Source organism: Euprymna scolopes, chromosome 36 (genome assembly GCF_053919585.1).
Source record: "Euprymna scolopes isolate OS-2025 chromosome 36, ASM5391958v1, whole genome shotgun sequence".
Lineage (NCBI taxonomy): Eukaryota > Metazoa > Mollusca > Cephalopoda > Sepiida > Sepiolidae > Euprymna > Euprymna scolopes.
Window position 1 is genome coordinate 61,476,955 of NC_136517.1, and position 16,762 is coordinate 61,493,716.

Genomic DNA, 16,762 nt, shown 5'->3' on the forward strand with positions numbered 1-16,762 from the left:
TTTTTTTTTTTTCTGAGTTTGTAGCTGATAAAAATAGCTGCTAAGAAGTCAAAACTGAAAGAAAAATTAAACTTGGTAAGTGTAAGTCGACTAACAGTGTTATTTGTAAACGCATATTGCACATGCACAAATATACATTTATATGTTAAATTCGGCTCATTTTTAATTATTCCTTATTCATCGATAATTCGAATGGTAACAACTAAGGATGAAGCGCTATATGTTTTGGTTTCGATTCTAGCTGATGGCAACCTAGTTATATGTTTTCTTTTTACTTTTGAAATGACTACTATATGTTGGGTACAATATAATAATTAATAATCGACAGAGAATTGACTCTATAATAATAAATATGAAATCTGCATAAATTAAAATATTATATTTAAGCGTATTTTACGATTAGGTAACGTCAAGCGACCAGTTAGTAATAAAATAAAATTCATATTTTCAAAATTTATTTTGAAAAACGGAGTGAAATAAACATCGAAACGCAAAAAAGCAACTGAGAAGAGATGGGAAAACTTAAGAGAAACAGAACCATCACTAGAAAGGTGTGCCAAGTACTTGAATCTTATAGAGGCATATGGCCACTTAAATTCCAGAGAAGGTGAACGGTCGTTGTCTTATCACCAAAAATGAATGGTAAATGGCTGTTGCAGAACTTTAAACATTGCTGTTTTTATATTATTTAATTGGAATTCATTATTGAGATGAGTATTATTTATTCATTTATTTATTGCGGACTATTATCCTCATCTTTCTAAGTTGTTGTTTTACGACGTTTCGGCCAACTATTCCTCTGACCTTCGTCAGAATGGATGGCAGTAATTGCTATGGATGGCAGTAATTGCTGAGAATTTAGTTAGGAGATTCGGAGTTCCTATCGCGTCGCACTTACCACCTGATGAAGGCCAGATGAATGGCCGATGGCCGAAACGTGAAACAACAACTAAGAAAGATGAGGATAATAGTCCGCAATAAATGAATTAATGGTTGTTTTTGTTGTTTTAATGTTATCAGGATGATATGATACGGTCTGTGTTTATGAACAGGAAAAAAGATCAAGAAATATCATGTTTACTGCTATTGAGGTTTGTATGTCCTCAAGAAACTGATCTCAGTTAAAGATTCGGTAATAAAACTTGGTTTCTGTGTTTTCATTTGTGCAAGAATTTTTACCTAAGTGAGACCAAGCTTGCTGGGTTGTGTGTGCAGGAAAGTGATGCCAATGAGATTGAGTGGACGAGACGTGACTGTTCGTGGTTTTGTGCAGAAGATTGACCTCAGTGAGAGGTTGTATGATATTCGGCTTCTTACGTTGTGTGTGTAGAGGAGAGTGGACTCAATGATAAATTCAAGGGGATAATACCTGGTATAATTATGAGTTGCATATATTTGGGAAACGGACTTCAATAGGAAAATACCTTGTTGTTGCTATGACGGTAGGGTTAGAGTTATTGTAGTTATGGGAGATGATATTTTGCTGTTTACATGTGTGCAAAAAAAAACAAAAAAACTAAGACGTCATTTTTACATGTGTTGCGATATACTACTGTTGAGAGTGGTGATGTTGACGCAGATGTCTGTAGGTGATCAGTAGTTTTGCTTTTAGCGAAATAAAAAGATTGGCATTAATTAAGAAGAAGAAGAAGAAGAAGAAGAAGAAGAAGAAGAAGAAGAAGAAGAAGAAACATATGCTCATAGAAGAAGAAGAAGCATATGCTCATAAGAGAACAGTTGGGGATAGGGAGAAATGGAATGAGAGAAGGATTGACAATACACAAAATATTACTTGTTATTTCGGACAACACGGCTTGATTCAATGAATTATTTGCTTGTCACAATAAAATCCTCTTCATTTCCAGTTATACCCTAACAAAACTGAATAAATAACTTTTTTATTGTCATTTTATATCCAAACATCCATATATATAGTCGTTGGTTTCATCAGAAGTGCAAAGATGTGCATAACAAAATTGGCAATCATTTTCAAGATGGCTGCCATATCTTCTTATCTTTTCAAGATTTTATTTGTTTATTTTTCTGTTGAGGCATAAAAGCCTAAAACACATTTGAAGACAGAACGTTAAATACACACACACATTTAGACTTAAAATACACTACAGACTGTAATTTAGAGCCACAAGAAACTATTTGGGAATGGTTTTAGTTATTTTTAAAGGATTTCAGCTATACAACCTTGATATACTAAAATCATATTATAATCCAAATTCTAAATTTTAAAGCTTTGGATGAAATTTAACACTTTTTTCATTTTAGATTCATGAAAGCGGGCATTAAACATTATATTCACAGAACAATCAAAGAAGACAAAATTAACAAACTAATCTTTGCATCATATATCAAAATAATCCGAAAAGCTTAAAAGACCGAAGAAATTTTCATGAAATTTTGTTTTGTCTATTGTTAAAATACATTTACAGCGAGACAATCGCAGTGTCTATTGTTAAAAACCGTTTACAGCAAAATAATCTCAATCTGGAACTTCTGCTTTAAGGATAAAGTTATGCAAAGACTCAGGAACGAATCAGGGACTTTAAAATCTCTAGAAACGGACAAGAATAAGAAAGAAAGAATTGCCAAAACGTAAATGATGTGTGACTTCACGAGTGAGACAGAAAAAAAAATGTTATCACACGCAGCAGTATGACTGCAACAACCATCAAGTGCTTAAATGTAAACCGAATACTTTAATCGACTCAACACAGAAAATACTGCTGATTCGACACAACACAGTACCAAACACTTCTATCAACATGACCCGACACGGTTCCAAACAATTCCGTCCACACAATCTGGCACAATCCTGAACAATTCCGTCAACACGACCCAACATGATCATGAACAACTCTGTTGATACGATCCTGAATACCTCCATTGAAACGACCCAACATAATCCTGAACAACTCCATCAAAACAGCCTAATACTATTACAAACAACTCCAAGTGGATAAATAAGAAGATGGACTCCCAAATTATCCGGTTATCAGTGCAAAATCGAGTACTTGAAGGGTAAAGAAAATACTTGTGCTGACTTTTTGTTCAGGATTCTGAAGCAGTTGGTATCCGAAGCTATCTGGATGGAGCCAGGTGTGAATGACCGGACCTTACAGGTGAGAGTAATCAATTCCCACACCTTGAAGGAAAGGCCAGTGACAGTGACCCAGAAGAGTCTGAGATTATTGTAAATCCACATTAAGCCGAAGTAATCAAGAAAAGCCAGGACGACTGAGAGCTGACCAGGTTAAGGGTCAGGATGGAGAAGGGTCAGACCCAGAAATACACTCTTTATCAAAGCAACCAGCCGAGATGGGGAAATGGGATTGAAAATGGTGGTGCGGGCAGAGTTTAGAAGGGACATCCTAGAACAAACCCACAAAAGGGCTGGGTATCTGGGGGCTGAGAAAACCTATGAGTTGGTATTTAGAAATTATTATTGGCATTTAGAAACTATTATTGGTTATTAAGAAACTATTATTGGTTATTAAGAGGTGGTAGAGTAGATAATCCATTGTGTGCAATGTCAGGCTCAGAGTAGACACTAATCACAGGCTTCACTAACAGAAACAGATGTTCCTCAGTATCCCTTCCAAAAACTCAGTCACAACATTTTTGGACCCCATCCAGTAACAGAACGAGGCAACCAGTACATAGTGAGCGTCGTGGATTGGCTCATTTGCTCACTAGCTGGCCAGAAGCATATGCAGTGCAAGATAAGAAAGAATAGATGGTGGCAGATTTAATTCTAGGGGTGATCTGCCCTAAGTATGGGGCCCCGGAACAATTGGTCGCTGATAATGGCACCAAAAACATCAATAAAATCATGAATGATGTCTTAAGAAGTTTGGGGGTACAGCATGCATTTATCTCACTCTATCACCCCCAGAGTAACGTCAAAGTAGAGCGATTTCTTAAGATGTTGGTGGATATCTTAGGCAAGTTGGTTACTACCAATCCGGCCAAGTGGGATTAGTTTCTCACACAGTCCTTGGTAGCTGTGAGGTTCACAGAGAACGAGACCTCAGAGTTTTCACCGTTTGAGCTAGTGCTTGGAAGAGACATAGTCCTCCTAATCGATAACCTTCTTTAGCCAGAAGTACCTGGGGGAAGAATATCACAAGGTGTTGTTAGAGCAACAACGCAAGAGGTTTGATCAAGCCTGAAGATGCATACAAAGGGCGCAGAAAAGATAGAATGCTCTGGGTAAATGAGGATATAAAAGGCGCAGAGCTTAAGGTAGGTGACCCTATTTATTATAAAGTGCAGGTTCAAGAGGAGAACTTGGATAAACGTTGGATCTCTTATTATCGGGTAGTGGAACAGACAGGTCTGCTCTCTTATATCGATCTGGGACCAGGTTGCTGGAAAGGTGAATAGAGTGCACACCAATGACCTCAAGTTGGCGAAACTGGAGTTTGACGTAGAACCTGCTCCATGAAAACGGGGAAGAAAACCATAGAAGACAATTTTCGTTTAACCTTAGGAAACGGAGACGTCCGAGGAGGAGAAAGAGTCCATCCAGCTTAATCTGAATGTCATGAGAACTCTGAGGGATAGAAATGAGAAGGAAGCGACCCCAGAACCCCAAAGCCAACCATTGGCTAGAGACAACAACCAGTCGGGGAGCGCCCAAAAGAGGAGGCAGGATATCACTCTCGGGATTGTGGATGATCTTGAAAGGGGATTGGACAAAAATGCTGGAACTCGAAACGATTCTGATAGTTCTTGGGAGAAGGAAGAGGAAATTCCATTATCTTTACTGAGCAAGAGACTGAGAGCTGAAGTAGAGAGCCTTATCAAAGAACCTACTTTTGGAGATGACCCTCTAGCGGACTGTGATCAGCCTAGAGCTGAGACTGGCGAAGGAGATATGTCCCGACGGAACTGGCCAAACAATCGAATGTTGATGGTCAGGTTCAGCCCAACTGCAAACTATCCCTGAGGGAGAGACTAAGAGGGTTTGACAGCAGGAAGGCAGGCCAGAATGCAAGGAACAGCTGATCAATGGAGCTAAATTAATTGGAAATTAAGTTGAAAATAATGTTGAAAAAAATTATGAAAGCATTTAAACTGGTACTTCTGGGAATTTAATTGAACATTTTGCCGAACATATATTGCAGGCCTTTTAACTGAGGAATAGAATTGTAGTTGAACTCAAAATAAAGAGTTGAGCAAAGAGATATTTTTTTCGAATACAGAGAAGTAGATAATTCACACTGATCCGTAGAGAAAAAGAAACTGCTGGTATGGACGTTGTTCTGTTTTTTTGTTTTGTTTTTTATAATGCCCCCCGTTAAGGATAAAGCTCTCATTTTGTTAGATGTTTTGTAATCAAGCCTATCACTTGAGCTGTGATCAAAACGTAAATGTATTCAGCACATGATTTGGATTTGAAACCGCCGGTACGAAGGGCAATTGAACATTATACCGCATATGAATAAATTATTCAGAAAAATGAAACTACCAGTATGGATGGGTATTTCACTCGATGTTTTGTAACAAATGGAGAAGAAGGAGAGGAAAGATAGACGTAGTGTCGTAAACTGTGTTGAGTGAACAGCGGTATAAACCGTTGCACCAAGCAGTCGTACAGGTCAAATTTTCTTTGATCCTATCAATGAAACAGTATGGCGAGTTGCAAGCAAAACTATTATCAATAATCTGCCGCAATAGTGACTCGATGTCAGCCGGATTCCGATAATGTGGATTATAGCGAATTCTGCTTTCTGAGTTTTAATAATTTTTAAAGAAGAATTATGTGTGTTTTTGTGCCGGACAGTAAACTCAAAAAAAAAAAAGAAAAGAAAAAAAATGTTGACCCTATAAGAGACCATGGTCCAGGAGAAGGTAGTTGAAAAAAATAGATAGATAGATAGATGGATTGCAGTGATATATAACTTTAGCATGATTAGTGCATGTTGCATGAACTTTGATTCTTTTGCAGGTGGACAGGTAGTTGAAGAGATAGCCTGTACAAACCAGCTAGCACCATTGAACAATGAGGTATCCCTGGGCATTGAGTGTCAGGGACCTAATGAGATAAGAGACCAATCACAGATGGATCAAGGACGGACGAGAGGCATGTGGACGGATTAAACTTAACCATTTCCTTTGAAGGCTGGGTGAACTAAGGAGGCGAATCTTACCCAACCACCTATGATAGTCGAAAATTTCCCCAGAAGGGGATGAAAGAGTGCTGAATTAGAGCTTTTATTTATGTGAATGACCCTGGGGTACCAGCAGATTGCCTTGCTGGTTAAAAACGATTAGATTGCTGATGCAAAATACATGAAGGAAAAAACAATACAAGAAACCGTGTTTTGTCTTCAAAGTGACCTTAAGGTCAAGGCCGAGATTTGTCCGGCATGGGAAAATGGATAATGGAAAAATTTGAGGTTCTGTTTGGGAAATCACTTAATTAATATACACAGGTAATGTGGCCAATTAGCCAATCAAGGCGAATCAGAGTATGACACAAGGGACCGAGATTGGTTGGATGAGAATGCCAGATCCGCCAAACCTCACCCACCCCTTCCTTTAAAAGGAGCTGCAGAACGATTTTAGTCAGTCGCAGTTGCCAATCATCAGTCGAGAGTCGACAGTTGGGTCTATCACCACCCCCGCCCCGTTCACTGACCATCCAATAAAGAAAGAAGAGAAATCGGTTGTTGAAAAAAAAAGTCCCATTTGAGTTACCATTGAGTAAACTGCTGGTGAGAAAAATATATTGTATACATTTTTATTTTATTTTTCTCCTGTTTTTGCATTGTAAAAAAATAACATTTTCTTTCTAATCAGAAATTGTTTTAATAATCAATCCATACAAACGAAACCCAAATTTGCGCCAGAGTTGGTTATTCATCACTTACAGAATTGTAATTAATTTGCAGAGGAGATTTTTTTTTTTTTTTTACATAGGCATTACCACTTATCAAGGCCAAGAGACCACTCGAGGATAAGGGTTAAAGAGTGTACAGTAGAAATTGGACAATATAGTAATCGTTAGTAATGGAAATTCGGTAAATTTGTTAACAAGTCGAACGGCTCCTCAAGAACTTGTTTATGTTAGACTTGAAGATAACCATATTGCAGTCAGCTGGAAAGCAGGAAAACGGAAGACAATTCCACAGGCGTGCAGTTCTAAGAAAGAAGCTTTGTTCATGGAATCTACATTTAGGTTTAGGCACAGATAAAGAGTGGGGGAATTATTGATAGGGTTTTTAGCTAGACAAGTGTTTCTTGTGAAAATTTGATGCGAGGAAACCAGTCGAACATTTTTCATGAAAATAACGATACAGCAGAGACAAACTCGCAACATCTCTTCTCTGAGATAGAGGTTGCAGGGAAGAGGCTACAAAGTCTATTTTGAACTCTATCAAAGCAGGACAAGTACTTTCTAGCAGCTCCTGCCCAGATGTGGCAACAGTATTCCATCCTTGGACGTACCTGGCTCTTATATAGATAGAGAATTGCATCAGAAGTGAGATATCTACTGGATCTATAGAAGGATCCCATCATTTTTCCAGTGGCCTTGGCAACAGATTTGATGTACGTGTCCGATCAGGAGTAAAGGTCAAGCCCAGAAGCTTATCAAAACTTGAGGCCTCCTCAAGACGAGAGCAATTCATTTCAATTGATGCCAGATGTGGATCAGAGCATTGATGATGTAAAGAGAGGTTTGGTTTTAAATGCATTAAAAGTAACTAGCCACTCCTTCTTTCCCCATTGTACCACGTGCTCAAGATCAGAGGAGAGAGAATCGGAGAGAACCTGGTCGTTTACTGTCTTAGATGTGCTACCATAAATGGTAGTGTCATCAGCATAAATTTATACGAATGATGTAAGGATGTGATTTGGAAGATCATTAATGTAGATCAGGAAAAGAGTTGGGCCCAGGATGGACCCCTGACGGACTCCAGTATTAATACTGTTAGCTTCTGATTTTTGCCTGTCATAGCTAGAGATCTTGTGAAGTAAACCTTTATGCCATACCCTATCAAAGCCCTTAGATATGTCAAGAGCAATTGCCCTAGAAAGGTTACCTCCATCGAGAGATTCGCTAATCCTATGAGATATAACTGTAAACACATCTGCTGTAGATCTAGCAGAACGGAAACCATATTGTGTGTCACTAAGAAGGTTATTTTTGCTGAGATGGTTGATTACTTCTGTATTTAACACAGACTCCAGCAACTTACTCATGACGCACAGGAGACTTATTGGCCTGTACTGAGAGGGGGATGAGCGGTCACCTGAATTCTTAAATACAGGGCATACTGATGAGATTTTCCAGGGTGATGGGAAGCAATTCTCCTTAAGACAACGTTTAAACAGTTTTGTAAGTATGGGCGCTAGTTCTGGTTGAATTTTTTTGAGTACTATAATTGGAATACCGTCAGGGCCAGTTGCTTTACTGGAATCAAGGTTTTTGATTAGCTTGGCAACATCACGTACAGATATATGTATATCATATAGCATGGTTTCTGATACAGGAGGAAATATTGGGGTTGGCAGCCTTGGTCACAAAGGGTAGAATTAGCTGCAAAGTTCTTGGCAAAGAGTTTGGCTTTGTCTGATGCTGACGAGATGACCTCAGGTCCATTTATGATGTGTGAGACAAAAAAAAATGTTCAGGATTCTGTTTGCTATTTGCCAAAACTGGTGGGAACCAAGCTGCTGCTCAGCTACTTTGGACTTGACGAACTGAGCATACAACTCTCTTGTGTTCTTTATTATCTTTTTTATTCTTTACTTTCTTACAATGATTGCTGACAGTCCTGAAAGCGGCTTTTGTTTCCATACATCTATTACGTTGGAAGCAGTGGAAAAAGTGATTTCTGTGTGCAATGGCAGCAGCACATTCTGGAGAGAACCATGGCTGGCTGTTAGGTTTTTGCTGGAACTTTTTCGAGGGTCTATACATACAATTAACCATTCCGTCAGTTCTGATACTATAGAGGACACATCCTTTTAAACATGGAACATAGAGGTAGATCTGATATAAATGTACGGGAGCTATCCTAGTCAGCCATAGTGTATCGATATACTGTATGATGGAGAGGTACGTCTGAGGACTTATTACATTTCATTTTTATACCAACTTGAAGTAACCTCTTTTAGCAAACAACAAGTACGAGGAAATAGGAGCCAAACTAACGCCCGGCATCCGGCCCATACGGCATATCCTCCGACTCTTTCTTTTATTGTTCTGATGAACTTGATTCAATCGCATCTCATCAAACCAATTTGCAATGAAATTTCATTGTAAAAATCCCAAAATATTTTCTACTCAAATAACTTTTTTCCTTGAATTGTTAGCTTTTGGAATACCATCTCCCTTTCCCAACTGTACCTATATGCAAAACTTCAAATGTCATGTGAATAAACATCTTGTTGACAAACTCCCTACCTAAGTTGCTCTCTATAAATTTGTCCCTCACTAGCCGTTTACGTTTCCGTGGCAAATATGGCTTATTATTATGAGTGAATAAATGTAAAATAAAAAATAAAAACAAAAACAATCGATAGATATTTTTTTATTTTATCAATGATTTAACACTTATATAGTCAAAAATCTACTTGAGGATAAAGTTTAATGAGAAGGACAGATTTGTCGAATGAAGAGAGGACTGAAAAGGACGAATGGAGTGAACACCATTTAATTAATTATGGTAATAGTTTATGACAAGTATTTTGTTGGCATTTGGCCTCTAAGAACTAACTAATTCCAATATAAACGAAAAATAAACATTTTCTGGCTCTAAGAAGATGACAAGGATATACTCTACTTCTATTCTGGTTGGCTCAGAATGTAATTAGAAATAATAGCAGCCAATGGCTGATTCCATATTCTACAAAGTTGCAAAATTAAGACATCATTACGTTTCTGAGTTTGGAGATGAAGATTGGTTATTCATATTATTTGGATTCTTCAGACTACTGTTCTCATCTTGAGTGCCATTTTTTTTTTTTTTACATGGAGTTCACCACTTATCAAGGCCCAATGGCCACTCGGGGATAAGGGTTATTGTGTGTACAGTAATCAAAGGAATAGTGTAGCAATAGTATTGGAGAATTGGTAAGGTGTCATTACTTAGAGGCGGTTCATCAGGAATTTGTTTGTGTTGGACTTGAAGACATCCAGGTTGAAGTCGGGAAGGAAATAGGCAAGCGGAACAGCGTTCCACAGGCGTGCAGTTCTAAGAAAGAAGCTTTGTTCATTTTCACGTTTCGATCGATGTAACCTTCGACCTTCTTCAGGTGTATATTGTCCAAATTCTCGATTTCGACAGAAACATTCCCAAGTTCAACAAGATACACCTGGAGAAAGTCGGAGGTTACATCGACCGAAACATTATGAAAATGACATTCAACATAAGAACAGTAGTTTGAAGAACCCAAATAATACGAATAGGGCATCATTGTCAGATACAAAACAAATACTACGCATGCTAGGTGTGTAGCAGCACAATTCTTTTGATAAGACTTCGACAAATCTTGAAGGATAAAATATTAATTAGTATGTGATGCTTACAATTTAAAATAGAATTTTTGTTTATCATGCACACAAAATATAGCTTTTATGGTTTTATCATGTTTATTTTTGCAATAGCTTTTTTGTTGCCCTGTAATGTTAATATGTGAAAATAACACATTGACTAGGCATATCTCTAAAACATCATTTTGTTTCTCAATCTTTCTGGAAAAAAAAACTGTTTCGCTTTGTTAACTAAATCGTCTATTATTCCTTTTTTTGTATTATTAAAAGGCAGCCATTTTTGTATCTGGTTTATTTGTTGTCCACTTTGTTTCCTGTCGAATGAAACGAGCCATAAAAATGGAGTGGAAGCAATTTCTATCTGTCAATTTTTTGTGCATAGCATTCCTTCAAAATATTTATCACCTGCTTCCACTCTTGAGATTTCATTCTGCATCTTTTCAAAAAATTTTTGATTCATTATTTGGTAATGAAAAGAAAACGACAAATACGATGGCCGTTCCAAAATGGATCAAAGGGGATTGCAAATTGCATTGTAATGATGACTAAACTTATGCATTTATGATCTGAAAGTTTCATCTCTTTGTTGCAGATATTGACGGTTTGAGACTCCAAAAAATAACCCGGACGTCTGAGACGGGTTGAGACTCCAAAAAACAACATGGACGTCTGTCATAAGCAGACATGCAGCACTGAATTCCTGGTAAATGTGCATTGAGAATAGTGGTGACTATGTAGAAAATAAATTCTGGAACACAAAAAGTTGCTTGGTTTAAAGGTACTACTCCTGTCTTCGTAGCTCTTCAACTTTTTGAGTTAAACAATAAGAGGCTTTATTTGTTAAACTACCCTCAAACAACTTACTAACTGATTGTTTCATTTTTTTTTCAGTCTATCTCAGTCGAGTCATCAGGGGTCCTCGGTTCTGATGCTTCAAGTTTCATTCAACACATTAGACAGGATGATAAACCCTTGTAATTATTGATGCAATATATGTGTTTTTTAATATTTTATTCTTGTATTGTGTTCTTACTTGTGTCGGCATGGTCAGATGAAAGTATGTATGATATTTCAGAAAACTTTCCTTCCTCAGATCCTCAGATATGTGTTCGACTTTAGTTCAAGTGTGCATGCGGGGGCTATTGTAAATGTGGGTAGTTTTACAGATAAAAAAAGCCTGAAATTAATTTAATTTTATTTTAAAATCTATTAATATTCTTTAAAGTTAATAATTTAGTAGGTCTGTGCTAATACTCAATGTTATTATATTTATTTTATTTTTTTCATTTATTTTTCCGTGTGTCTGCATTCTGTTTAAGTTTTAATTATTATTTTTTTTTATTTTGTTACTAATGATATAATGTTTATTGAAAAAAATTACTTAGAACAGTAAAAAATAATAGTATATATATATTTATATATATATATATATATATATATATATATAACTACTTAATTTACTCACATAAAATTAATATACGAAAGTATAAATTTATGCATAAACTTTAAGTATTTACTTCAAAAGTGCTCAATACGTAGGTAGAGCTAGTTAGTAAGTTATAAAATATATATGGCGATTAAGCTACACTGAATATTCCGCGTTTCATCCACTCTAGGATTCTTCAGGCTTATGCGCATAAGCCTGAAGAGTCCTAGAGTGGATGAAACACGGAATATTCAGTGTAGCTTAATCGCCATACATATTTTATAACTTACTATATATATATATATATATATATATATATATATATATATATATATATATATATATATATATATATATACATATATATATATATATATATCCATGCTTCCATTCAGTCTTGAAAGACAAAGGATACGGTTTAGGGGCAGTAGCGCGTGTAATTGTGAGGCAACTTTGTGCAATCCCCAACCACACCTCTCCTGAATCGGCACTGTGTGAGTCCAGTGGCAAGGAGAAGACTAGGACGACTGGAAACAATGCCGAGATAAGCAGAGAGCACAAACAGCACCTGAAAGTCCCAAATGGTCACCTATTTAGTGCTGAGCAGGTTCAACGTTGCTTAACTTCGGTGATCCAGCGGGAACCGATGTCAACGTGATTATGCCATACGTATAGGTGTGTGTATATATATATATGTATAGCAAAAATGGTAATTAGTAAAAACCTGAAGAAAGGGCTCAATACTATTGCAGAGCAAATATGCGTTTTATTTTTTATTACCGTTTTATCTGTTTAGTTACACATGTTTCGGTTACCGAATCCTATTTACGATCCAGTAACTTTGTCGGACTTTACAGAAATGGTTATTATGATTTGGAAAAATGATATTAGAAGAAGCACGAAAAAAGCGAAAAAATAAACGAAAAAAATGGGGGAAAAGAAAAGAAAAGGAGGGGCGGAGATCGACAATAGTTGAGTTTTGAGGCTTAAAAAACATTAGACGGTTGTGGGGGTTAGAGGGAGTTTAGGAAGTTCAGCTAGGCGCGGATAGAGATATAGGATATAGGGAGGGGGAGGGGAGAGAGAGGGAGATAAAGAGAGGGGTAAGGAAAGGAGGAGGGCAGAATTTCAATTTGAAGTTTTAAGATTTAATAAACAATAGAATGTAGTAGGGGTTAGTAGGGTTTAAGCTGTTCAACCAGACACAGGAATATATGAAAGGGGTAGAGAGAGAGAGAGAGAGAGAGAGAGAGAGAGAGAGAGAGGGGGGGGGGTTAGGAGGGTTTAAGCTGTTCAACCAGACACAGGAATATATGAAAGGGGTAGAGAGAGAGAGAGAGAGAGAGAGAGAGAGAGAGAGAGAGGGGGGGTTAGGAGGGTTTAAGCTGTTCAACCAGACACAGGAATATATGAAAGGGGTAGAGAGAGAGAGAGAGAGAGAGAGAGAGAGAGAGAGAGAGAGGGGGGGGTTAGGAGGGTTTAAGCTGTTCAACCAGACACAGGAATATATGAAAGGGGTAGAGAGAGAGAGAGAGAGAGAGAGAGAGAGAGAGAGAGAGAGGGGGGGGTAGGAGGGTTTAAGCTGTTCAACCAGACACAGGAATATATGAAAGGGGTAGAGAGAGAGAGAGAGAGAGAGAGAGAGAGACGGAGGGGGGGTTAGGAGGGTTTAAGCTGTTCAACCAGACACAGGAATATATGAAAGGGGTAGAGAGAGAGAGAGAGAGAGAGAGAGAGAGAGAGGGGGGGGTGTAGGAGGGTTTAAGCTGTTCAACCAGACACAGAATATATGAGAGGGGTAGAGAGAGAGAGAGAGAGAGAGAGAGAGAGAGAGGGGGGGGTTTAGGAGGGTTTAAGCTGTTCAACCAGACACAGGAATATATGAAAGGGGTAGAGAGAGAGAGAGAGAGAGAGAGAGAGAGGGGGGGGGTTGAGAAGGTTTAAGCTGTTCAACCAGACACAGGAATATATGAAAGGGGTAGAGAGAGAGAGAGAGAGAGAGAGAGAGAGGGGGGGGGTTAGGAGGGTTTAAGCTGTTCAACCAGACACAGGAATATATGAAAGGGGTAGAGAGAGAGAGAGAGAGAGAGAGAGAGAGAGAGAGAGGGGGGGTTAGGAGGGTTTAAGCTGTTCAACCAGACACAGGAATATATGAAAGGGGTAGAGAGAGAGAGAGAGAGAGAGAGAGAGAGAGAGAGAGAGAGAGAGAGAGGGGGGGGTTAGGAGGGTTTAAGCTGTTCAACCAGACACAGGAATATATGAAAGGGGTAGAGAGAGAAAGAGAGAGAGAGAGAGAGGGGGGGTTAGGAGGGTTTAAGCTGTTCAACCAGACACAGGAATATATGAAAGGGGTAGAGAGAGAGAGAGAGAGAGGGAGAGGGGGGGGTTAGGAGGGTTTAAGCTGTTCAACCAGACACAGGAATATATGAAAGGGGTAGAGAGAGTGAGAGAGAGAGAGAGAGAGAGAGAGGGGGGTGGGGTTAGGAGGGTTTAAGCTGTTCAACCAGACACAGGAATATATGAAAGGGGTAGAGAGAGAGAGAGAGAGGGGGAGGGAGAGAGAGAGAGAGAGAGAGAGAGAGAGAGAGGGGGGGGGTTAGGAGGGTTTAAGCTGTTCAACCAGACACAGGAATATATGAAAGGTGTAGAGAGAGAGAGAGAGAGAGAGAGAGAGAGAGAGAGAGGGGGGGGGTTAGGAGGGTTTAAGCTGTTCAACCAGACACAGGAATATATGAAAGGGGTAGAGAGAGAGAGAGAGAGAGAGAGAGAGAGAGAGAGAGAGGGGGGGGTTAGGAGGGTTTAAGCTGTTCAACCAGACACAGGAATATATGAAAGGGGTAGAGAGAGAGAGAGAGAGAGAGAGAGAGAGAGAGAGAGAGAGGGGGGGGTTTAGGAGGGTTTAAGCTGTTCAACCAGACACAGGAATATATGAAAGGGGTAGAGAGAGAGAGAGAGAGAGAGAGAGAGAGAGAGAGGGGGGGGGTTAGGAGGGTTTAAGCTGTTCAACCAGACACAAGAATTTATGAAAGGGGTAGAGAGAGAGAGAGAGAGAGAGAGAGAGAGAGGGGGGGGTTAGGAGGGTTTAAGCTGTTCAACCAGACACAGGAATATATGAAAGGGGTAGAGAGAGAGAGAGAGAGAGAGAGAGAGAGAGAGAGAGAGAGAGAGAGAGGGGGGGTTAGGAGGGGTTTAAGCTGTTCAACCAGACACAGGAATATATGAAAGGGGTAGAGAGAGAGAGAGAGAGAGAGAGAGAGAGAGAGAGAGAGAGAGAGAGGGGGGGGGGGGTTAGGAGGGATTAAGCTGTTCAACCAGACACAGGAATATATGAAAGGGGTGAGAGAGAGAGAGAGAGAGAGAGAGAGAGAGAGAGAGAGAGGGGGGTTAGGAGGGTTTAAGCTGTTCAACCAGACACAGGAATATATGAAAGGGGTAGAGAGAGAGAGAGAGAGAGAGAGAGAGGGGGGTTAGGAGGGTTTAAGCTGTTCAACCAGACACAGGAATATATGAAAGGGGTAGAGAGAGAGAGAGAGAGAGAGAGAGAGAGAGAGAGAGAGAGAGAGAGAGAGAGAGGGGGTTAGGAGGGTTTAAGCTGTTCAACCAGACACAGGAATATATGAAAGGGGTAGAGAGAGAGAGAGAGAGAGAGAGAGAGAGAGAGAGAGAGAGAGAGAGAGGGGGGGTTAGGAGGGATTAAGCTGTTCAACCAGACACAGGAATATATGAAAGGGGTAGAGAGAGAGAGAGAGAGAGAGAGAGAGAGAGAGAGGGGGGGTTAGGAGGGTTTAAGCTGTTCAACCAGACACAGGAATATATGAAAGGGGTAGGAGAGAGAGAGAGAGAGAGAGAGAGAGGGGGGGTTAGGAGGGTTTAAGCTGTTCAACCAGACACAGGAATATATGAAAGGGGTAGAGAGAGAGAGAGAGAGAGAGAGAGAGAGAGAGAGAGAGAGAGAGAGAGAGAGGGGGTTAGGAGGGTTTAAGCTGTTCAACCAGACACAGGAATATATGAAAGGGGTAGAGAGAGAGAGAGAGAGAGAGAGAGAGAGAGAGAGGGTGGGTTAGGAGGGTTTAAGCTGTTCAACCAGACACAGGAATATATGAAAGGGGTAGAGAGAGAGAGAGAGAGAGAGAGAGGGGGGGGTTAGGAGGGTTTAAGCTGTTCAACCAGACACAGGAATATATGAAAGGGGTAGAGAGAGAGAGAGAGAGAGAGAGAGAGAGAGGGGGGGGGGGTTAGGAGGGTTTAAGCTGTTCAACCAGACACAGGAATATATGAAAGGGGTAGAGAGAGAGAGAGAGAGAGAGAGAGAGAGAGAGAGAGGGGGGTTAGGAGGGTTTAAGCTGTTCAACCAGACACAGGAATATACGAAAGGGGTAGAGAGAGAGAGAGAGAGAGAGAGAGAGAGAGAGGGGTGGTTAGGAGGGTTTAAGCTGTTCAACCAGACACAGGAATATATGAAAGGGGTAGAGAGAGAGAGAGAGAGAGAGAGAGAGAGAGAGGGGGGTAAGGAGGGTTTAAGCTGTTCAACCAGACACAGGAATATATGAAAGGGGTAGAGAGAGAGAGAGAGAGAGAGAGAGAGAGAGAGAGAGAGAGAGAGAGAGGGGGGAGGGGTTAGGAGGGTTTAAGCTGTTCAACCAGACACAGGAATATATGAAAGGGGTAGAGAGAGAGAGAGAGAGAGAGAGAGAGAGAGAGAGAGAGAGAGAGAGAGAGGGGGGGGGTTAGGAGGGTTTAAGCTGTTCAACAAGACACAGGAATATATGAAAGGGGTAGAGAGAGAGAGAGAGAGAGAGAGAGAGAGAGAGAGGGGG